The following is a 25,270-nucleotide window of genomic DNA, read 5'->3' on the forward strand; positions in this document are numbered from 1 at the left end:
AAGGTTTCTTTTCTCTTTAACTGTGAGATATAAGTGCCTCTCACATTGAACATTTTGAACAATTGGGGTTATTTTTTAGGTGACAAGAGTTCTAGTGTGCTTCATCAAGTGAGTTCTGTAACTATTCTAGGCATCCTGTATGGAAATTGAGATACTCTGTATTAGCTTGGTGCAAAAGTAATGGCGGTTTTGGACTGTGAATTTTACATCATTATGATTAGGCTAAAGCACATCTTCGGAAAAGGCAATGGCACCCCTCTGCAGTACTCTTGCCTGGAAAATACCACGGATAAAGGAGCCTGGTAGGCTGCAGTCCATGGGGTCGCGAAGAGTCGGACACGACTGAACGACTTCACTTTCACTTTTCACTTTCATGCATTGGAGAAGGAAATGGCAACCCACTCCAGTGTTCTTGTCTGGAGAATCCCAGGGACTGGGGAGCCTGATGGGCTGCCATCTATGGGGTTGCACAGAGTCGGACACGACTGAAGTGACTTAGCAGCAGCAGCAAGCACATCTTTATTAATCAAAGTAGTAACCATTACATTCAACACATTTTTGCCAAAGAGAAATGCTTGTTTATTCCTGTAGCTTAAAAATCTGTGCTTTGAGACTTGACAAGTGTTTGGAAAGCATTTTCTGCATTCTGCTGGTCGTGGGAGCGTTTTCCCTGCAAAAAGTTGTCTAGATACTTGAAAGAGTGGCAGTCCATGGGCGAGAAGTCAGGTAAATATGGTAGATGAGGCAAAACCGCGTAGCGCAATTTATTCAACTTTTGAAGCTTTGGTTACATGACATGTGGTCAGGCATTTTTGTAGAGAATTGGGTCCTTTCTGTGGACCAATGCCAGCTGTAGGCATTGCAATTTTCAGTGCATCTCATCTATTTGCTGAACATACTTCTCAGATGTAATGGTTTCACCAGGATTCAGAAAGCTGTCATGGATCGGATGGGCAGCAGACCACCAAACAGTGATCATAACCTTTTTTTTTTTTTTGGTGTAAGTTTGGCATTGAGAAATGCTTTGGATCTTCTTCCCCATCCAACCACTGAGCTGGCCATCACCAGTGTTTGTCAAATAAAATCCACTTTTTGTTGCACATCACAATCCAATAGAGAAATGGTTTGTTTTTGCATAGAATAAAGGAAGACAACACTTCAAAACGACAATTTTTATTTTTGGTCAGCTCACAAGGCACCCATTTATGAAGTTTTTTCACCTTTCCAATTTGCTTCAAATGCTGAACGACCACAGAATGGTTGACACTGAGTTCTTCAGTAACTTCTCATGTAGTTGTAAAAGGATCAGCTTCGATGATCATGTCAACTGGTCATTGTCAACTTCTCATGACTAGCCACTGTGCTCCTCATCTTCAAGGCACTCATCTCCTTTGCAAAACTTCTTGAACCACCACTCTACTGTATGTTCATTAGCAGTTCCAGGACCAAATGCTTTGTTGATATTGCAAGTTGTCTCTGCTGCTTTACAATCTATTTTGAACTTGAATAAGAAAATTGCTTGAATTTGCTTTTTGTCTAACATCAATTCCATAGTCTAAAATAAGTATAAAATATACACAAAGTAATAAATCATTAGCAAAATAAGATAAAGGGAGAAATGCACATTAAAATGATGTATAACATAACCATATTTATTTAAGAATGTATCCCCATATCAAAGGGCAAAGTCAACAATGCAAAACTGCAATTACTTTCATTCCAATGTAATAATATTTTCTTTTCAGCTCTCCATGCCTGGGTTGTAAACTTGACCCTATCAATCACTTGCTATGTAACCTGTTTAACTTTTCTGATAGGTAGATAGACAGATAGCATTAATTATCTAATCTGCCAAATGATCATAAGACTTCTGCATCACAAACTCATTGTTCGGTTGCTCAGTCATGTCTGACTCTTTGCAACCTCATGGATTGCAGCATACCAGGCTTCCCTGTCCTTCACCATCTCCCAGAGCTCAATCAAACTTATGTCCATTGAGTCGATGATGCCATCCAACCATCTCATCCTCTGTCACCCTCTTTTCCTCCTGCCTTCAGTATTTCGTGGCATCAGGGTCTTTTCTAGGGAGTCGGCTCTTCACATCAGATGGTCAAAGTATTGGAGCTTCAGCTTGACTATCATCCTTCCAATGAATATTCAGGGTTGATTTCCTTTGGGATTGACTGGTTTGATCTCCTTCCTGTCCAAGGGACTCTCAAGAGTCTTCTCCAACACCACAATTCAAAAGCATCAATTCTTGGTGCTCAGCCTTCTTTATGGTCCAACTCTCATATCCATACATGACTACCATGTATGACTAGATGGACCTTTATTGGTAAAGTAATGTCTCTTCTTTTTAATATGCTGTCTAGGTTTGTGATAGCTTTTCTTCCAAGGTGCAAGCATCTTTTAATGTCATGGCTGCAGCGACTGTTTGCAGTGATTTTGGAGCCCAAGAAAATAAAGTCTGTCACTGTTTCCATTGTTTACCCATCACAAACTTAAGAAACATTAAATGATGAAGAATATAGTATATCCTAACATTTTTAGGGTAACAACAACAACAAATATCGATTCTAGTTTTTCCTCCCTTCTCTTCATTTGGAAAATATGATTTGAGTGAATTAGGCTGTGACTCCTGATGATCTATTTCCAGTAGCTGGTGAAGGGGAAGGTACCATCATCTACCATCTTTGAAACTGGAATGTATTCTTCTCAAAGAGAAGCTCAGCCACCATCACAGGCCCTTCCAAAACTTGCTTCTTGCTCCCTGATTTCCTTCTAGAGCACAAAGTGGTTCATTCATTCAGCAAATGCATGCATGTTTCTAGTCCTATTTTTACAAGTACACATGCACACATATAAAACACAGGTTTATCTCTCAAAACATCTACAGTTCAGTTAAAGCTCTGAACAGAACAAAGTTATACACTCTCCCCTTAATCACACCTACCTAAAGGTTTCACAGATACCTACAGGGGGACAAGGGTTACTGATTAGGACATCACAGTGTAGTTGTAGAATTAATTATATCACTAATCACAGATTTTCTTATAAAAGAAGCATCAATATGTGTATATTATGCTCATCTTATTTTAATAAACAGCAGCATATAGATTATTCTTTAAAGTGAGCATTAATTATAATTTCTGTGATCTAAAATAATTTTTCAGAAATTGAAAAGAGGAAAGCAAAGTAGATAGATGTCAATGATAAACATAGTAAGACATTAATATCTGGGATGAGCAAATAAAGCTACAAGTCTCAGTTATATAAATATAACATCACTTAACAAAGAGGTGCCTGTTGGTCTCCTACCTAATGTCCTCCCCTTTCTTCTTCTCTGCTTTTGTTCTATAAGAACTATTTTCTAGGCTCTTCTGTCCCCAACACTTCTGGGTGGACTTAGCTAAGGCAATGGCACCCCACTCCAGTACTCTTGCTTGGAAAATCCCATGGATGGGAGAGCCTAGTAGGCTGCAGGCAATGGGGTCGCTAAGAGTCGGACACGACTGAACAACTTCACTTTCTCTTTTCACTTTCATGCATTGGAGAAGGAAATGGCAACCCACTCCAGTGTTCTTGCCTGGAGAATCCCAGGGACGGGGGAGCCTGGTGTTCTGCCGTCTATGGGGTCGCACAGAGTCGGACACGACTGAAGCGACTTAGCAGAAGCAGCAGCAGCAGCAGCAACCAAAAACTAGACATAAACAAGAAGGACAGGAGAAGCAGGTAAGCTGAGATATTTCTTTCCCTTCTCCATTTCCTGTGGTATCTTTGTCAATTACTGTGTTCTCTGTGACAGCAGCTCCTATGGGACAGGCCAATATTGTCCGGGCACTGTGGGATCACAGACCTCCTTGTCTCTCTTGCAGCTGATAGGGGCTTCCTTCTGATGCTAATCTCTTGGTTGACTCATCATCTGCTCTGTGGATCCCCGGAGAGTCTATAACCTGTGTAACTAACTCCCAATATTAAATGTTTTCAGTTTTAAATGTTTCCAGTATATCCATGCTTCAGTTTAGACTTTGTTTGATGCACAGGGCTTGGCCTAATATATGTATATTATACATTCAAATGTGTGTTGTGTGTGTATCTGTGTAACACTGTAAGCACACTGGAGACAAAAATTAACTTGTATACTATATCCAACAGTAACCTGCATTAGCAGGTGTTTAATGTGTACTGCTTGTAAATTAATTATTTATGGTATCAGGAGAAATAAGATGAAAAATAATTCAAATGTGGGAAATTCATACTAACTAAAATAATTTCACTACCTAACAATCATGAATGCCTCTTCACTGTTTTTGAAAGTAATGCTCATTACACATGTGTCAGAACAAGAGTGTTCAAAGTTTCCTTTGACTAGATACCCACACTGTACATGAGGTGCTTGCTTAGTTCTTCATGGGTTAAGGTGCATAACTGCCTTCTCAATACTTAAATATACATATTGCCTACTGAACAAGAGGTCCTTTCCCTCAAATTCTGAAACTTGGTTCACGTTTTGTTTGGCACCAATCAGTGTTTCTCGTGGCATTATATCAGCACTATTTGGAGCTTATGGGGAGAGTAAGAAAATCAAATTTATAAAAAGATATCATGATATATACTGCACATCAATTGTACTTCAGTTTTTAAAAGACAAAAGCAAAACAAACAAAAAAGATATAATGGTATAGTGCTTAATAAGATGCACAGTGACTAGAGAGAAAGGCCACATCAATGGAGGCTGAGAAACCTGGGATGCTTTCTGGAAGGGAGTGATCCTTTGCTTAGGTTGTGGGGAATGGATAGCAGGTTGATCTCACCTACATGCTACTACTCTCCCCTTCCCATTCAAGCAGGATAATTCTGTTTTTATCTGCCTGGTATCCTGAGCTTTCATCTAAGATTTATTATGCTATTATCTTACTTTATGAAGATTTATTAAGAGCAGTTAGATTATTTGATCTGTTACATTGCTGTAAGATAAATATTCTAAGTATTAGAAATAAACAATTAGAAAACGAAACTTGAAAATAAGTTACAATGCAGAAAGAAAAGTTAATAGAGAAACATTTTCAGCAAAGCTTAGACTATAAAGCCAGTATTTTTAGGATGATTAATCAGTGATGTGGGAAAGTAAGTGGAAGAGATAGATTAGGAGGTTATTACAGTAATTAGCGTATAATACAAGAACACAAATGGCAGTGGTCACATGTAGTGAAGAGAATGGAATAGGCACTTGAACCTAGTAAAGAATAATTTTTTAAAATGACATCCTTTTAATAACATAAATAATGCTGACATATATTAATGTTCTAAAAGAAAAGGAGGCTACAACAAAGACTTCAAAGTTTCTAGTCAGCATGCATGGAGAAATAGAAATATCACCTATAGCAATAGTTAAGGTAGAACAGGCTGGAAGGATGATTAATTTGGTAAGTATGTAGAGTATGAGATAATAGTAAGTACCCCAAATGAAATGGCCAGTAAGATGGAAAATTTCAAGTCTGCAAAACCTTCAGACTGGATTGAGTATTAGCCAAAAGATACATTAAACTTAATTATTGGTGCATCACATTCTTGTCCAGCTAATTAGTTTATCAAGCACCTTGTATGGGCTGTGTTTAGTTGTTCAGTCGTGTCTGACTCTTAGATGGAAGAAAATAAAATTCATATTAAAAGGTTCACTAAGAATTGTTTCCAATGCACCAATGAGGGAAAAGCCCAATATTTTTATTTTTTCATATACTTGACAGTAATGAATGCTGGTTTTGCTCAGATAAGATGAAGAAATTCAGGATTTTCAAAGCAGTAGCCAAGCATGATTTGTTGCCTTCATCCATAATCTTCAACATGAGAGTCTCTTTCTGAAGAAATTTACACTTCTTCCTCCTAATGCCTTAATAAAAGAGTGGAGTGCATTTCATTGCTTCCCCTTTGGCAGATTTTATTTTATTTTGTAATTAACAATAACTAGTTTGGGAATTACACTGTGGTGTCTCTTGGCTTTGAATTTTCATTGAGTTTTTTTATGAAAAAATTACAAACTTCTCAGAGGGACTGTTGTTGCCATGGATAATTGTCTCTAAATAAACTTTGGGTAGTTTAGTAGATATGAACAGATGGAAATAAATTGATGGAAGTTGACTATTGAGAGTCTTGGCTCCTATTTATTTGTCACCAACAGAATATCTTTTTGTCTTGTCATGCTTGGAATTTTATGCACTTGAACTTTAACAATGTCAGCTGGATTCCTCCTCAGAGCCTGTGTGAAATTGAACTCCAGGATAGAGCTCTCTGCCAACCTGGCCAGAGTTACTGTAGCTACCAGTGGCCTAATCACAGTTCCCTAAGCCCTATAGAAAGGAAGGTCACACATATTGGTTCAGCTGTCTAACCACGTCCATGTTTACCTAGCCTCCGTTGGAACTGTAGGCAGGCCTCTGTTAAGCATCGCCATTTCTCTTTGCTTATTTTACACATAAGAAAAATAAAGCCAGGGAGAGGAAATGATTCAGCTGAGTGTTTAGTCATTCTCTGAACTAATTCCTCAGTTAGTTATTAGGTGCCAGCCATAGACTAGCCACTATTCTGGATTCTGGGAATGCTATAGTGACAAGGCCCAGTCTCTGCCCTGGAAGAGCTCACAACCCAGTATGGGAAAGGGACAAGTCACCAGAAAATTAAAATATGGTGTGGTAAGCATATCTCAGGGGCTTCTCTGGTGGCTCAGATGGTAAAGAATCTGCCTGCAATACAAGACACCAGGATTCAATCCCTGGGTCAAGAAAGTCCCCTGAAAAAGGGAATGGCTACCCACTCCAATATTCTTACCTGGAGAATTCCATGGGCAGAGGAGCCTGGTGGGCTACAAAGAGGTTGCAAAGAGTTAGGGTTTGCAACCATGGGGCTGCAAAGAGTTGGACACCATGGTTTGGAACCATGGGGTTGCAAAGAGTTGGACACTACTGAGCGACTAACAATTTCACTTTCAAGCATATCTCAGAGTGGTATGGGAGCTCATAAGAGCGGCACTTAATGTAATTTTGATTAGTGGAAAAATATCTTCTTAAAGAAAGGACAACTTAGTTGTGACTCAAGCGATGAATACTAAATGGCTAATTGGGAAAATAACTTGCAGCCAAACTTACTGCCAATATAACCACACCCTTACATATTTTGGTTTAAACCAATAAATGTTTATGGGAAACTTGTATGCTTCTAACATTCTAATAGAAATTCAGGAGGATCCCAGAGACATAAAAATACCTAGATGCCTGCTCTCAAAAGAGAACAGAATCAAAACACTTGAATCAATTAGGGTACAATATGGAAAACTATTTGATTAAAAATTAAGATATGTAATGCAAATTATATTGTCATATGAGAGATCCTCAGAGTAGTTCAATAACATTCTGTTAAAAGGCAGAACTAAGCTGAGGCTTGAAAGATGGGTGGACAGTACAGCTGAGACTTTGTGGCTTTTCCTTCTGATTTCATTAATCTCAAATTCTTATTAGATTCTATTCTCAGTATAATTCTGAATACGTTTTTTAGGCTGGTTCTTTTGGAAATGACTTCCTTTTCTCAAACCAATTGTTATGGGTTGTATTGTGTCATCCAAAAAGATAGGCTCAAGTCATAACTCTTGGTGTTTGTGAATGTGACCTTATATATAAATAGGGTCTATGCAGAGGTAATAGGGTTAAAATGAGGTCCCATAGATTAGAGTGAATACTAATCCAATATAACTAGCCTCCATATAAGACGAGTAAAAGGGACACAGAGACACACAGAGAAGGAAGATGATGTGAAGACACACAGGAAGAATGTCACATAATCAAAATGGAGTAGCTATGGTTCAAGCATCTGAAATCGAGTCTGCTAGCCATTGTGGATGCAATTTCAGACAGGTTTCTGCATCACTGAGAACCTGAATTTTCTCTAAACTGTATCAAACTCAAGGACACTACCAGCCATTTTCAAAACAGCAGCTGCTAGCTGAAACTTTGTAGTTTCAAAGTCCTCCCATTCACCCATCACAACTCTGTAATCATTTGAAACACCAGTGGATCCTTGTTTAAAAGGTACCTTTACTTCTTGCCAGGCCAATCTTAATTCTTAAAAAACAATTTCTATAACCTTGCTTTTCTGATGCCTTTATAAACTTCTCCCCATTTTGTAGGCCAACAGAACACAATTGAAGTGTTTCTTGAATCTGTGTCTCCCAGGCTGCAATCCCAACAAACACCAAATAAATACCTCTTTATTTCAATCAGGTCTCTGTTTCTGAAGTTTTGGTTAACTCAACAGTAGTAGAGATTAGAATGATGTGTCTATAAGCCAACAAATACCAAGGATTCCTGGCAACTCAGAAACTAAGAAGAAAGCATGGAACTGACTCAACCATAAAGTCTGTGGAAAGAACTTGGCCCTGTAATACCTTGATTTTCGATTTTTAGCTTCTGGGATTGTGAGCAAATTTCTGCTGTCTTATGCCACCAGGTTTGATTGATATACTTGGTTATGGCAGCCCCAGCCTGCTTGTACAAGTAAATATGTGGTCCCTGAAAGGGATTTGGTATTTATGAATGCTCTATATGAATATTTTGAAGATTGCTTAAAATACCAAATGATGTAAAAGACGAAGGATTCAGCAGCAGAATACATTTGAAGGTTACTCAGAATGGTTATTGCAGATGGCGAGCTGCTCACCACAGGGATCAGGCCCTCCACAGCACCAGACTGAGACTCAAGGAGCTGAAGAGTATGAGCTGTCACAGATGGTGCTGGGTTCTATGGACCTCTGACTCTTCTCTGCCAGGAGCAGCATTTTAGAATGAAAGATCGCAACACTTAGGATTGTTGACATTTTGCTCAATGGTTACCAAAACCAAAACAGTATTTTGTGCATTTTTGATTGGTTGATCAGTTTAGGCAATGGCAACCCACTCCAGTACTCTTGCCTGGAAAATCCCATGGACAGAGGAGCCTGGTAGGCTGCAGTCCATGGGGTCGCTAGGAGTCGGACACGACTGAGTGACTTCACTTTCACTTTTCACTTTCATGCACTGGAGAAGGAAATGGCAATCCACTCCAGTGTTCTTGCCTGGAGAATCCCAGGGACAGGGGAACCTGGTGGGCTGCTGTCTATGGGGTCGCACGGAGTCAGACACAACTAAAGCAACTTAGCAGTAGCAGTGTATTTTGAAAAAGAAAAATGAAATGCTGGGGTGGACAGGTAGTATCTAATGAATAATATTTATAAGTATTGTAACTAAAATATGTTTTATTATTTTAAATATGTAAATGTTTTCTGAAATTTCTTAGAATGCCTGTAAAACTTCAAATAAGTGAGCAAACTAAGATGAAAGAGACTACAATACAGTCAATATTAGTAAATATGTGGGGCACTGTTCACATATGTTAATCCATGAAACTTAAACTTTAAAATAATTTTAAAATGTTAGAAAATAGTTTATATATATTAATATATGTATATATATATATATACAAATATATGTAGTTGTGAATATATACACACCTACATATGTGTGTGTGAGTTTCAAATGTTCGGAAGTGCACATTTATATTGATGGTGGCATTGTAAACATCCTGCCAGCTCTACTTTGAAAATATATATGGAACTTGACCACTTTCTAGAAACGTCCCAGCTACCACCATGGTTCAAATCACCTCCTAACTGATCTCCCTGCTCTTACTATTACACCATAAGAGTCCACACAGTTGCAAGAGTAATTCTGTTAACAAGTCAATGCATATAGTTTCTCTGCTTGAAGATCTCCCATAGTTCTCTATGTCATCTAGAGGGAAAGACAGAGACGTTACAGACCTCCTCAAGACTATCTAAGATCTAGACTGCATTACTTATCTGACCTCCTCTTCCCCTGTTCCAGTCACTTGGACTTCTTGCTCTTCTTAGGACCAGAATCATGCAGACATGTTCTGTACCCAGGCCAGCTATTCCGTGACTCTTTCCTCATTTCTTTGAGCTTGCTCAAATGTCACCTTCTCCACAGGTCTCCTAGACCACCCTAGTAAATGACACTCTCCTCCATCTACATTCCCTAGCCCCTTCCCTGCTTTATTTTTCTCCAATGCATTTATCATCTTCAGAGCTACTATATAATTTGCTCATTTAATTTGTTTCCCATCTTCTTTCCCAGTGGATACAAGGTGCATGAAGGCAGGAATTTTCATCTGTTGACTCCTATGTTTTATTGCTTAGAATGGCATATGGGACATGGTAGGTATTCAATAAATATTTATTCAATGATAAGCTATTTATCTTAGCATGATTTAAAATAGCAAATTACTGGAAAAAAACATACATGTTTAAGGAATGGCTAACTGAATAAGGATGCTTTTCAGCATAATATTATAAAACTATTAAATTATTAATTATATTTAGTGCATCCACTCTATGAAAGTTTAAAATGAAATAACTTTAAAAGTAGAACTCACTCAGGGCAACTATATCAATTTACCTACAAATATGAACAAAAAAAGTTTTTAATTCTTTGTTAATATGATGGGCTTATGCTACAATTTTGGTTTTTAGATAATAATTTTAATGCTTTTGTTACCATAAAAAGTTTTAAAGTGATATTGAGCTATAAGATAAACATGTGTGCTCAAGTGTGTCCAACTCTTTGTGACCCCATGGACTGTAGCCCACCAGGCTTCTCTGTCCATGGGATTATTTCAGCAGGAATACAGGAGTGGGTTGCCATTCCCTTCTCCAGGGTATTTTCTTGACCAGGGATCAAATCCACTTCTCTTGTGTCTCCTGCCTGGGAAGGGCCCATATTGAGCTATATTGGAATATTAAAAACAGAACCAGAGTTATATTTAGAGCTAGTTGGATTCATTGTTACTTGGTGGACTCAAAAAAAAAAAAAAAATGACATTTTCTGATGACTAAAACAAACAGCTTCATTCTTTGATATTTGTCCTAGATACATTGATGAAATAAAACTTCTTGTCCTGCAAGAAGTCAAACTATTACAAAATTTAATTTTATTCTGAAACATAAAGTTTCCCTGTTGATACCATAGTAGAGATAGAGAGATATCACTATGTTGACAATATATTCCTTGACTTTAGATTGGCTTAGAGAAAGTCTCCTGCATTGCAGGCAGATTCTCTATCAATCAGCTGAGCCACTAGGGAAGCCCAAGAACACTGGAGTGGATAGTCTATCCCTTCTTCAGTGGATCTTCCCAACCCAGGAACTGAACTGAGGGTCTCCTGCACTGAAGGTGGATTTTTTACCAGCTGAGCTACCAAGGAAGCCCCTAGAGAAATTTAGGATTTTCAAATAACTTGAAGTAGAACCATATGTAGTAAAATTTGAATATCAACAGGGGAGACCAGGGCTTTAAAAGAAGCACTGTTCTTGAGAAAAAAGATCCCTCTGATGGAGAAATGCTGATACAACTTTTGGAAAATTTATGTCAAACAAGACTTAGGTGAAGTTATTGTAGTTTCTGCCATATCCTCAACCTTTTCTAAAAGCCCGTGACACCCAACAGTGTTGTATTAATGGTGCTCTGCAGAACTTGGTGTGTTCTTAGAGCAATACAGGGTGGAAGGCAGAAAACAGCCACAGGACTTTGGAGGCAAACTGGAGCTGGTGCTGGGCACACCACTGCACACCTGAGGAGGATGACACCTAGAAGGGAAAGAAGTAGGGGGACATTGGCCCTTCGTGGTTGAGACTATGCACGTATGGAACACTTAGGTCATACATAGTTCCTTTCTTATCCTCAAGATTACATCTAATGTTTTATGAAAATCAGTGGAACAGTATACACTGTGCTTAAATTTTACACAAACACAAAATAAGTAATAAATAATATAAATAAATGAGTGAAAGAATTAATGAGAAGAAAGGAAAGAGAAAGGAGTGAAAAGAAAGGAAAGGAAGAAATATCATCCTTGAGTATGAAAATCAGAAAAAGGAAAGCAAAATAAATGACTGGAAAATGTTGAAATAAAATAGTTAGAGAAAACAATCAGAAAAAGGGAAGAAATTGAACTAAGATAGGCATCTGAAAAAGGAGACAGAAGGGGACAAAAGAAAAAAACCCAATTGTTGGAAAATACCTAGTTCCCCAAGTAGCAAATCTAAGCTTCCTCAGAATTCTGTAGGAGTCACTCATGTGGAGGGAAGCATGATGTTGTCTTGGAAGAGACTGAAGAGATGTCAGGGGGGAAATATATATATATAAAACATTGATTTTAAGGTACCTAGTGATACTTGCTTTTTCATCACTTTGCATATTTAGAATGAATCATGCTGAAAGTATATTTCACTAATATTATATTGATTCTTACCTTGCAACAAAACACTACATATTACAAAAAGCACATTATATCCTGAAGCATTACTATTATTGCATTGAAAAGCTGATTAATATTTACAATGACTGATTTTAAATATGTTACATTGCTGATGGAAGTTAAAAGTCCTTAAAAAAAAAAAAGTCCTAAGGATTGGTTGCACAGAATTGTGAATGCACTGAACACCACTTAACTGCACACTTGAAAATATCTAAGATGGTAAATTCTATGTTGAGTATATTTTACCACAATTTTTTAAACCCTAAAAAGTAAACGTCTTGCCTTATATCATATAGCAACAAGGGTTGGGGAGCAGTATGGTTATATTACACTAAATCTGATATAAATTTAAATTGCAAAATCTAAACACTTATCCTAAAGCAATGTTATTTTTTACAATTTGTAAATACCTTGAAATCAGGCAATGGGGGAATATCATGATTGTATTAAGATAGTCACCTAAAAGATCACATTCTATAGACTAAAACAAAGTCTGCATCTAGAAGCTACTGATTTCTACTGGTTTGGTACATAAATGTCCACAAGATTTCAAATCTTAAAAATTCTTGATTTTTGCTCTTTATCTCTCAGCCCCAATACTAGAAATTATATGCATGCATATTTTATATTCCACTATCTAACCATATCCAGATCCTTCTGTTTCCTCTTTGCTAAAAGTCCATAACCTCAGATATGCAGATGACATTTATGGCAGAAAGTGAAGAAGAACTAAAGAGCCTCTTGATGAAAGTGAAAGAGGAAACTGAAAAAATTGGCTTAAAACTCAACATTCAGAAAACTAAGGTCATGGCATCTGGTCCCATCACTTAATGGCAATAGATAGGGAAACAAAGGAAACAGTGACAGACTTTATTGGGGGGGGGGGCTCCAAAATCACTGCAGATGGTAACTGCAGCCATCAAATCAAATTAAAAGATGCTTGCTCCTTGGAGGAAAAGCTATGACTAAGCTAGACAGCATATTGAAAAGCAGAGACATTACTTTACAACAAAGGTACATCTAGTCAAAACTATCGTTCTTCCAGTAGTCATGTATGGATGTGAGAGTTGTACTGTGAAGAAAGCTGAGTGCCAAAGAATTGATGCTTTTGAACTGTGGTGTTGGAGAAGACTCTTGAGCATCCCTTAGACTGCAAGGAGATCCAACCAGTCCATTCTGAAAGAGATCAGCCCTGGGATTTCTTTGGAAGGAATGATGCTAAAGCTGAAACTCCAGTACTTTGGCCACCTCATGTGAAGAGTTGACTCATTGGAAAAGACTCTGATGCTGGGAGGGATTGGGGGCAGGAGGAGAAGGGGACGACAGAGGATGAGATGGCTGGATGGCATCACTGACTCGATGGACGTGAGTCTGAGTGAACTCTGGGAGTTGGTGATGGACAGGGAGGCCTGGCGTGCTGCGATTCATGGGGTCCCAAAGAGTCAGACACGACTGAGCAACTGAACTGAACTGAACCTGTACACATTCCTTACTTCTCTTATCAAGGGCTCAGGCAAGTGCCCATAGCTCTTCCATTGTTCTTCTGCCTTTACCACCAATAGTTGGGTTTCAGTTAAACTTCTCTGCTGTTTAAGAAAATGTCACCATTCAAACACTTACTTTGGCAAAATGCCTCAGAAGCTTGCCTAGGGAGAAAAATTACAGGTTGAACTTCAGAGCAATTCAGTATATCATATGTGGTGGAAAAAAAAAAATTCTTCTTTATGGAAACTCAGTGGGAAAATTGAGATCTCCACCCGACTGATACATAAGAGTGTGAAAAAGTTCAGCACCGGTGAGGCAGACATGAGAGTGATGTTTAATAGATTTAGACAGAAAACAGCCAAATGTTAATCATGTCCCTCTCCCTTTCAAAGATTCTTGCCCAAAATAGGCCAAAGAATACTAATAGGTGGTAATAGCATACCCAGACTCAGTGACACCTAACAGCTCCACCACAACAGAGACTTTTAAGGGAGGGAGAGACAAGAAAGACAGAGATTTAAGTAGCCCTCCTGGGGAGTAGAAATTTGAAGAGAAAGAGATTCTTCAGGGAAAATTTCAGAGATGTGTGCAATATAATGAGGGGTATATCTGAATTTGACCCACTTTACTACAATGGCTACAATTTGAATGTCCAAGAAATGACTAAAGTGGAGGCTGCTAACTGCCTTGAAGCACAGAGTGAAAACTGCTGTAAGGGAAAAAAGCATGGGGTCACCAGATCTTCTGGTTTGCACAGGGAAGCCCAAATAACTGGATTTTAACATGAAATAGTCTAACTTCCAAAGGTTGGCAACTAACTCAAAATTTTCAACACTCTGTAAAGGCCAAACTCCAAATACCCACCGGCTATATTCAGACTGCAGATTGACCTGTGGTGACCCCAGCTTTACATACCAAAGACAGAGCAGCCTGAGGGGGAGCTGAGAGAAAGAGATAAGACAGAGTTTTAGGTACTCTTCTGGGGAGTTGAGATTTGGAGAGAAAGATTCTTAAGGGAAAATTTCAGAGATGTGTTCAATATGATGAGTGGTGTACCTGAATTTGTAAATCAAAACACCTTCAGATCTTTTAAAATTGTATTTGTATCTTTTTCTTTTGGATGCGGTAACATGCAGTGATTGATTTTATTTTCTTGGGCTCCAAAATCACTGCAGAAAGTGATGGCAGCAATGAAATTAAAAGATGCTTGCTCCTTGGAAGAAAAGATATGACCAACCTAGACAATATATTACAAAACAGACATCACTTTGCCAACAAAGGTCGATATAGCCAAAGCTATGTTTTTCCCAGTAGTCATGTACTGATGTGAGAGTTGGACCATAAAGACGGCTGAGTGCCAAAGAATTGATGATTTTGAATTGTGATGCTGGAGAAGACTTTTTTTTTTTTTTTTAAACTTTACATAATTGTATTAGTTTTGCCAAATATCAAAATGAATCTGCCACAGGTATACATGTGTTCCCCATCCTGAACCCTCCTACCTCCTCCCTCCCCATTCCATCCCTCTGGGTCATCCCAGTGCACCAGCCCCAAGCATCCAGTATCGTGCATCGAACCTGGACTGGCAACTCGTTTCATACATGATATTTTACATGTTTCAATGCCATTCTCCCAAATCTTCCCACCCTCTCCCTCTCTCACAGAGTCCATAAGACTGTTCTATACATCAGTGTCTCTTTTGCTGTCTCGTACACAGGGTTATTGTTACCATCTTTCTAAATTCCATATATATGCGTTAGTATACTGTATTGGTGTTTTTCTTTCTGGCTTACTTCACTCTGTATAATAGGCTCCAGTTTCATTCACCTCATTAGAACTGATTCAAATGTATTCTTTTTAATGGCTGAGTAATACTCCATTGTGTATACTTTTGAGAGTCTCTTGGATAGCAAGGGGATCAAATCAGTCAATCCTAAAGGATATCAACCCTGAATATTCATTGCAAGTAATAATGCTGAAGCTGAAACTCCAATACTCTGGCCACTTGATGAGAAGAGTCCACTTATTGGAAAAGACCCTGATTCTGGGAAAGATTGAGGGCAAAAGAAGAAGAGGGTGACAGAAGATGAGATGGTTAGATAGCATCATTGACTGAGTGGACATGAAGGTGAGCAAACTCTGGGAGATAATGAAGAATAGGGAAGCATGATGTGCTGCAGTCCATGGCATCTCAAGAGTCAGACACGAGTTAGTGAGTGAACAACAACAATAACAACAGGCTAATACTGGCTTTAAAATAAGAGAGAAACAGTCTAGCTATATATACTTACACTTACATTTATAAATGATAAATACTGTCCAGCCAAGTTTTTATTAAAAGCTCATATTGGATTTGAGCTTTTTTTTTTTAACATAAACATGTCAGAGTTTATGTTAAAACCATAGCTCTCAGAGATTTAATAATCCTTCAAAGCCATTCAAATACAGAGTAACAGTGTAATACATTGCCAGGTTATCACTATTTCCAGCCAACAAATCAACTCAGTACAGAGGAAAAGTGCTAAAAGATGGACTGAAATGATTCCAAGACACCTGCCTGTTTTCTGGTCTCCATCAGACACACATGCCCACATAACCACATACATGTGCTTAACTATCTAATAGATACTCTGTATTTGCAACATACAACTAAAAAAAAATGTTGTCAAATATTTTTTCACTGAGTCTTCCCTGATACAAGGGCAGAAATCTCCATCATCCATTCAACCAACTAGAATAAACTTTAAAATCATTCCTTAAATAGAGTATTAACATGGAAGACCACTTTTAACAGTTAGCTATTTTCCTCATTTAAATGCAGCTTTAAAATTTAGTTTTGCAGTCTCCATAACACTATGAACATAACTTGTAAAATCTGCAATTCACATTATGTTAAATGAAAGAATATAGTTTTATTTAAAGAAAGCAGGCTTTGAAGTTAGCAAGACCAAGGTTAGATGGTGACTGCCACTTACTGTGTGATATTGGCTACATTTTTTAACGTATCTGAGAACGTGATTCCAGCTTTCTAAAATGGAGCTATTATTCCCTACCTGATAGGATTGTTAAAAATGTTAAAATTAGATTTATAAGGCATCTAAAACTATGGAAACCATGAAATTTACTTTACCATTTCCTCTTAAAAATGAAGCTGTTGCTTAAATCCAACTACAGTGATTTTTAGAATTATCCTTAGTTAGTTGTGAGGGGCCAAATTTCCCCTTGAAGCAATTGCCAATTCAGAGAGGGGTAGCTAAAAAGTCTTAGGATCTGATCAGAAATAATGGGACCAAAGGGACAAAAATAATATGAAAGATTAGACTTCCAGGTCTACCAGGGTCAAGATCTCTTACAAATCCAAGTTTCAGGTTGGAACCATGAAGGAGTACAACTAGGAATAAGGTTGAACCAAAAGTAGATCAGTGCCTGGTGGTGGTATTGTTTAGTTGCTAAGTCATATTTGACTGTCTGCCACCTCATGGGTGATAGCCTCCCAGGCTTCTCTGTGCATGGGATTTGCCAAGCAAGAATACTGGAGTGGGTTGCCCTTTCCTTCTCCAGGTGACCTTCCTGACCCAGACATTGAACCTGTGTCTCCTGTTTGGCAGGGAGATTCTTTACTACTGAGCCACCTGGTAAGCCCCTTGGTATAACTAAAGCCCAATACTGAATAACTTAAACTCTGAAAATAAATCAAGGACATTTTTGTTTTCTAATATCCCTGAATATTTATCTATTATTTATTTATATTATCTATTATTTATCTATTTTTTCCTGGCAAGGAAAAAAAAAGAAAATATCTACTCCAAGATAGATATTATCATTCTAGCTTGTAAATGACTTCTATAGTTTTTCACATACATCATCCAGCACTCAATCAAAAATAATGTCTGTGAAGAATCAAAATAATATGAAAGAAATACAAAAGCAGACAAGAGCAATAGATCTACAAAAGTTTGAGAGACAAAGTTAAGTTGCATCGGAAAAGTTTGACCTTTTCCAGTCTTGCTTTTCAGCAGGGTTGCTTCTTGGGCATGTGACCTCTTCACTCACACAGGGCCCAGTGCTTAGAGAGGTCCTAAGCTTGGTTTAGCACTCTTGGCAATTTGAACATCTTAATGATTTTGAACAAGGGGCCTGGCAGTTCCATTTTGCACTGTGTCCCACAAATTATGTATTGCTCTTGCCCTTAAGATCTGTTAAATGGGACCAGAGCATCGTACTCCACCTCAGTGCCCTGTGAATAATCAGATTTTCCAGTAAAACTGAGGGGGATCACTTACTACTTCCATCTTGTGTGAGTACCAGTTGTTGTTCCCTCTAAGATTCCCATGGTTCTTTCCCCACCTCAGGTATTTGGCTTGTTTGTTTGTGCTAATTTGCTAGCATTCGTTGGATCATAGAGAAAGCAAGGGAATTCCAGAAAAAAAATCTACTTCTCTTTCAGTAACTATGCAAAAGCTTTTGGCTGTGTGGATTACAGCAAGCTGTGGAAAATTCTTAAAAGAGATGGGAATACCAGGCCACCTTAACTGTCTCCTAAGAAGCCTCTATGCAGGTCAATAAGCAATAATTAGAACTGGACATGAAACAACGGACTGGTTCAAAATTGGGAAAAGAGTACATCAAGGCCATATATTGTCACTTTGCTTATTAACTTCTATGCAAAGTACATCATGCAAAATGTTGGACTGGATGAATTACAAACTAGAATCAAGATTGCTGGAGGAAATGCCAACAACCTCAGATATGCAGATGATACCACTCTAATGGCAGAAAGCGAAGAAGAACTAAAGAGTCTCTTGATAAGGGTGAAAGAGAAGAGTGAAAAAGCTGGCTTGAAATTCCACATTCAAAAAACTAAGATTATAACATTTGATCCCATCACTTCATGGCAAATAGAAGGGGAAAACGTCGAAACAGTGACAAACTTTCTTTTCCCTGGGCTCCAAAATAACTGTGGACAGTGACTGCAACCACAAAATTAAAAGACATTTGCTCTTTGGAAGAAAAACTAAGACAAACTCGTGTGCTTAGTCGCTCAGTTGTGTCCATCTCTTAGTGACCCCATGAACCGTAGCCTGCCAGGCTCCTCTGTCCATGGGATTCTCCAGCAAGAATACTGGAGTGGGCAGCCATTCCCTTCTTCAGGGGATCTTCCTGACCCAGGGATCCAACCCAGGTCTCCTGCATTGCAAGAATTCTTGACTGTCTAAGCCACCAGGGAAGCCCTGACAAACTTAGCGAATTAAAAAGCAAAGACATCACTTTGCCAAAGGTCTATATACCTAAAGCTATGGCTTTTCCGGTAGTCATGTACTGTTGTGAAAGTTGGACCATAAAGCAGGCTGAGCACCAAAGAACTGATACTTTTGAATTGTGGTGCTGGAGAAGATTCTTGAGAGTCCCTTGGACTGCAAGATCAAACCAGTCAGTCCTAAAGGAAATCAACCCTGAATATTCATTGGAAGGACAGATGCTAAAGTTGAAGCTCTAAAATTTTGGCCACCTGATGTGAAGAGCCAACTCACTGTAAAAGACCCTGATCCTGGGAAGACTGAAGGCAAAAGGAGAAGGGGCAGCAGAGAATGAGATGGTTAGATAGCATCACCAACTCAATGAACATGAATCTGAGCAAACTCTGGGAAGCAGTGAAAAACAGGGGAGCATGGTATGCTGCAGGACTTAGTAAATCCCTGAGAGCTATGGCTTTAACATGAACTCTGACATGAAATCCAATATGAACTTTTAATAAAAACTTGGCTAGACAATTTTATCATTTATAAATGTAAGCATTTATAGCCAGACTGTCTCTCCCTTATTTTAAAGTCAGAATTAGCATGTTGTTATTGTTGTTGTTCAGTCACTAAGTCATGTCTGACTCTTGTGATCCCATGGAAGCAGTAAGCCATATAAAACAGAAAATATAACAACAGTAACAGAGAGTAAAAGGAAACATATATAATAAAACAATAGTATGCATCATTTTTGCAAAACTCAAAATTGCAATGAGAACATGTGGAAAACATTTTTGTCAAGAGGTATGCAATGTCTTTGCTGGGAATATGCTAAAATTACTGAGATGCAAGCTGTAAGAAGCAGTGTGGGTTTTGACATTGATATCCATGGTTATAAAGTATGTCATGTGTCAAAAAAATCTTTCTGCTAAAACAAGCCACATTTCATTAAGTGGTTTCCTTGTTTACGGGGGATTTTTAAACTGAATTTACTGGTAATAATTTCCATTAAAATATTTAGTAAATGATTAATACCTTATTTCTAGATTACTGATAGGTGGCTTGACACTCCCTTTGAAGTTCACAGGTACTGCTAAGAGTGCAATTCTGTAGCCAATTCAGCTACAGATTCATGCTCAGATTCATCCACATCTCCAGCTTATATGGCAGAGCTAGGGCTAATAGAAAACATCAGCTCTGACTTTGCTTTGTTATCAAATCATATGTGATAATGTCACAACCAGTGAGTTTTGTTTTCAGATATGTGTTTGCACTGACTTGACAGTGAACCTAAAAAGTGAAATAAATATGAAGAACATGAGAAATTCTAAATTCTCACCCTTCAGGAATTTTGATACTATCAATTTTCCTGTGTTTTGTTTTAAACCATACAAAAATAAATCTCTTCTTTCATTATCATTGCCCTCAGGGTTTAGTAAAACAGGACAAACTCTATACTAGCAAATTAATGACAAGACTAAGCCAAGTTATTTTGAAATTGATAAAATATTTGGATTTGTATTGTTTGGTATCTGTTCAAAAAGATCATTGTAATTCACACTGTCTTCCTACTACAGATCCAAAGCAGTCTGAGCTCAGTCAGAAGCTCAGAACTGGACTCTCCCCCTAACACTTACGAGCTGTGCTACCTTAATTAAGTCACCAAATGTGTTTAACTTTGTTATCACTATCATCTATGAAATGAAAATACTGATGTGTCTCACTGGGCACTTATGGATATAAATGGAGATGAGGCAAAGGTATTCTATGTCCTTTGTCGTTGCTCAGTCACTCAGTTGTGTCCAACTCTTTGTGACTACATGGACTGCAGCACACCAGGCTTCCCTATTCTTTTCCATCTCCTGGAGCTTGCTCAAACTCATGTTCACTGAATCGGTGAGATCATCCAAACCACTAGTCCTCTGTCGTCCCCTTCTTCTCCTGCCTTCAGTCTTTCCCAGCATCAGGGTCTTTTCCAATGAGTCAGCTCTTCACATGAGGTGGCCAAAGTATTGGAGTTTCAGCTTCAGCATCAGTCCTTCCAATGAATATTCAGGATTGATTTCCTTTAGGATGGACTGGTTTGATCTCTTTGCAGTCCAAGGGACTCTAAGAGTCTTCTCCAGCACCACAGTTTGAAAGCATCAATTCTTTGGCACTCAGCCTTCTTTATGGTTCAACTCTCACATCCATATATGACTACTGGAAAAACCATAGCTTTGACTATATGGGCCTTTGTCAGCAAAGTAATGTCTCTGTTTTTAAAATGCTGTCTAAGTTTGTCATAGCTTTTCTTCCAAGGAGCAAGCGTCTTTTAATCTCATTGCTGCAGTCACCATCTCCAGTGATTTTGGAGCCCAAGAAAATAATCTGTCACTGTTTCCATTGTTTCCCCATCTATTTGCTATGAAGTGACGGGACAGGATGCCATGATCTTTGTTTTTTGAATGTTGAGTTTTAAGCCAGCTTTTTCCTCCAAGGGATCTTCCCAACCCAGGGATCGAGCCAACTTCCTCCTTCACATTCCCATGTTGTGCTATCCTGGCTAATGCTGTGAGAACCTCAGCCACCGAGCTCAGTCCATCATAGTATTCTGAGGGCTGCAAATGGAGAAGTCTTTCTGATGAGAACACAAATGTCACTACAGCACAGTTTGAATTTTCATTAAATAATGGAGTTGTATCAATACCAGTGATCATTTTAATTTTTCATCACAGACTTTAGTTATAGCTGACTTAACATGGGCAAAATCTTTTTAACTAGCTTCTATCACACACTTAACTAAGATTTGGTTGATGAGATTGTCAGAAATACCAATTAACAGCATTTTTTAAAAAACAGACTGTAGGACTTTGTCAACTTCTGAATCCCCACGGGGGTTCAGATCTACCAAAGGCTCCACTCCAGGTTTTCATCCTCTGATTCCTCTTTTATTCAGAATTAACTTCCCTCACACAGGGTTCTGCCAGGAGACTTCCCCTCATTTCATATTTAGAAAATACTTCTAGATAATGAAGACCACTCATTTTATTTAATCAACTAGTGTCAATGAAAAATATACATAGATAATCTTTACAAGTTATAAGTGCTATATAAATCTAAGCAGGTATTGAAATGGGCAGTGGGGGGAATGTACAGATTCAGATTGTAAAATATTCTGTTGAGCATTTATTCTGTGCTAATGTCAAGCTACTCCAGTATTCTTGCCTGGAAAACCCTATGGACAGAGGAGCCTGGTGGGCTACAGTCTGTGGGGTCACAAACAGTTGGACACTACCGAGCCACTAACTCCATCGCTTTATAGGAAATGGGAGCTTAAAAAAGTTAAAATAACATAAAATAGAGTCTCTAACTTCATAGAACTCATGATCTCATTAAGGAGGCAATATGGATATCAGTAAAATATAAAAAACAATATAGGCATTTTACAACTAAAGGTAGAATTACTTAGAATAGACTGAAGAAATGTTAACTTGAACTCGGTTTTGAATAAGAAGTATTTCCACAGTTGGAAAGAGAGAAGAAAGGCCAGGAGCAAAAGTAAGGAAGCAAAAACAAGTGCCACATGTTTGCACAGGCTATGTCAGGAAGCTGTGAAAGAGATATGAAAAACCATACTTTCTTGTCACTGATCAGACAAGCTCTAGGTAATAGAAAACCATTGAAAGCTGTATTATCCTTCGGTAGCAACCTAAGCTCCATGTATACGCTTTCCCAGAAGTGCACTTTCAGACCCCTTCATAAGCAAGATAACTTCCTTCCTAGTTTGATTCTGACACAAACTAAAATTACTGATAGATATATATTCTTTTTTACCACTAAGTTAGAAACAAAAGACAGGGAACCAATGACTGATCTCACTGTTCCCACACCCATTATCACCCATTATCACACACTGATGAGGCCTGGCCAGTGTTTACCCTTCATAAAGCTGAAGAGCCTGCCCTACACGTGGTTTAGATCATGTACCCCCATATTAGGTGAAGGAGAGGCATTTCCTGGTGCCTAACCAAATGAGCCAGCAATAATCCCAATTGTCCTGCAGAGTAAATGATAGAGAGAGGAGAGTTCTTCTAAGAATTCAAGTGCTCTCAGAGTTTATTAGTGTAGTAATTTAAGAACAAGATTCTGATGATCACAAACTGCATTTGCCTCAAAATATCTACCAATGCCCAATATCTTGGGGCAATCAAGGAATTTTTTAGAATTATATATATATATTTTTTTGTTTTCACTCAATCTAAAGGATATGTTATATGATTACAGAAAAAGGACTAAAATTTACTTTTTCTGTCTCTCTCAACAAAATATACTGAATGGAAAATACTGCCTATGGCCCAGTAATAGAAAATATATTAGAATCAGAAAATGTAGCTTAAAATTAAATACATGCAGTTATCAACAGTGTGAAAGAATTTGAAATTTTCAAAACAAATGAAAGTCTTTATAATCATTAACATCATCATTATTATCTTCAATGAGCTATTTGTAATTTAATAAGCAGCTCTTAGTGGTGGAGTTTTGATTTGAAGCATTTCTTAAAACACATTTTTTAAAATTCACATAAGGATTATAAAACCATTCAGTTAATCACTTGAGCTTGTATATTCATTGGCAGAAAAAAAGAGAAAAAAGAAAAAGAAGAATATTTTTTTTAAAAAGTAAGCATTTACCTGACTGATTAACTAATATATGGATCCAGATAAGCCCTAGATTTCCTAAGGCTCAACTTTAGGCTACTAGCTACGTTTTCCTCTGTCTATCTGATAGCCCCAAACTGTAGGGCAATTCATGCTGTTGGAGGAAAAAAAATAAATATTAGCATTTAATAAAATATTTTTGATAATTATTTAGAAAAACTTCAGCATTGTAAGAAAAGTTATATTCTAAGTACTGCCTAGATTCTAAACTGCATAGTTTGAAATACCTAGATTCTCCAAAGACAACAACCTCTAAAGTCTGCCAAAGCCACAGCCATTCACACTTTCCTGAAAGCAGTCACTGGCCCAGTGCAAAAGCCTAAGAAGTGGAGATAACTCCATAATTGATTGAGGGCCAAGATCCTGATTCACACGTGGCAGTTGGTTTTAATGGACTTTAAAAATCACCATTTTCTTTAAGACACCTCAGAAACATGAAACGAGATAATAGTGACAGGTAGAAGCCAATTTTTGAAATTTCAAGGCACAGGTGAAAGAAAAATAAAGACCAAAAAAAGTCATGTGAAAGAAGCTTAGAAATTACTCCTTATGCAACATTTCCAAGTGAAAATGTAAGAAGTAACTTTGTGTAGCATAATATGGTACTAAATGGAATTTACAAACAAAAATAAAGCTTATTCCAAATATATCAATGTATATATACCTCTGAATAATTTGTTGTTATATATGATAGTTTGTACATGTGTACCTTATTGTTATTTCACATTATATCTATCTTTAGGATATATAGATGTGTATGCAGAATTTTGAAATAGGCTTCAAGATTTCCACACCCTAGAGTACATACCCTGTATAATACTGTCTCAGTAAGTATAAGCACCATCTGTGTTTATAATGAAAGTCACTCTGGTGATTAAGTTGTATGGAAAAGATGAAGAGGTTTTGCAGCCACAATTAAAGTCCCAAATCAGTTTGAGTTAACCAAAACGATCATTATTTTAGGTGGGCCTGACCTAACTAAGTGAGCCATTTAAAAGAGCATCCAAGCCTTCTCCTAAAAGAAAATTCACAGCGCGAGAAAGCCTCCTGCTGGCTTTGAAGAAACAAACTGCTATACTTCAGATAGAGCCACATGGCAGGAGGCCTATATTCCCTGAAAATGCCACCTGGCTAACAGCCAGCAAGAAAGCAGCGATCTCAGTCTTACAACCACAAGAAACAGAACTCTACCAACAACTGCAGGTATATCTCAACCTATTATACTCCACAGCTTTTTACAAATTTATGATTTGTGGTAACCCTCAATGCAGCAAGTCTATTGGCACTATTTTCCCAATAGCATTTACTCACTTCCTGTCTCTGTGATACATTTTGGTAATTCTTACAATATTTCTAAATTTTTATTATTATCATGTTTGCTGTAGCAATCTATGATCAGTGATCTTTGATGTCACTGCTGAAGTTGTCTTGGGGCACCATGAACCATGGCCATATAAGGCAGTGACCTTAATAAATGTGTGTGTTGCTACT

At 37.9% G+C, this 25,270-nt stretch overlaps 1 pseudogene; it reads right to left on the minus strand.

The window, feature by feature from the left end:
* Positions 1-522: 522 nt before the first annotated feature.
* Positions 523-1,552, minus strand: LOC129644830 (histone-lysine N-methyltransferase SETMAR-like; annotated as a pseudogene).
* Positions 1,553-25,270: the final 23,718 nt, after the last annotated feature.

This window comes from Bubalus kerabau, chromosome 2, assembly GCF_029407905.1.
Source record: "Bubalus kerabau isolate K-KA32 ecotype Philippines breed swamp buffalo chromosome 2, PCC_UOA_SB_1v2, whole genome shotgun sequence".
In the NCBI taxonomy this organism is placed as follows: Eukaryota; Metazoa; Chordata; class Mammalia; order Artiodactyla; family Bovidae; genus Bubalus; species Bubalus kerabau.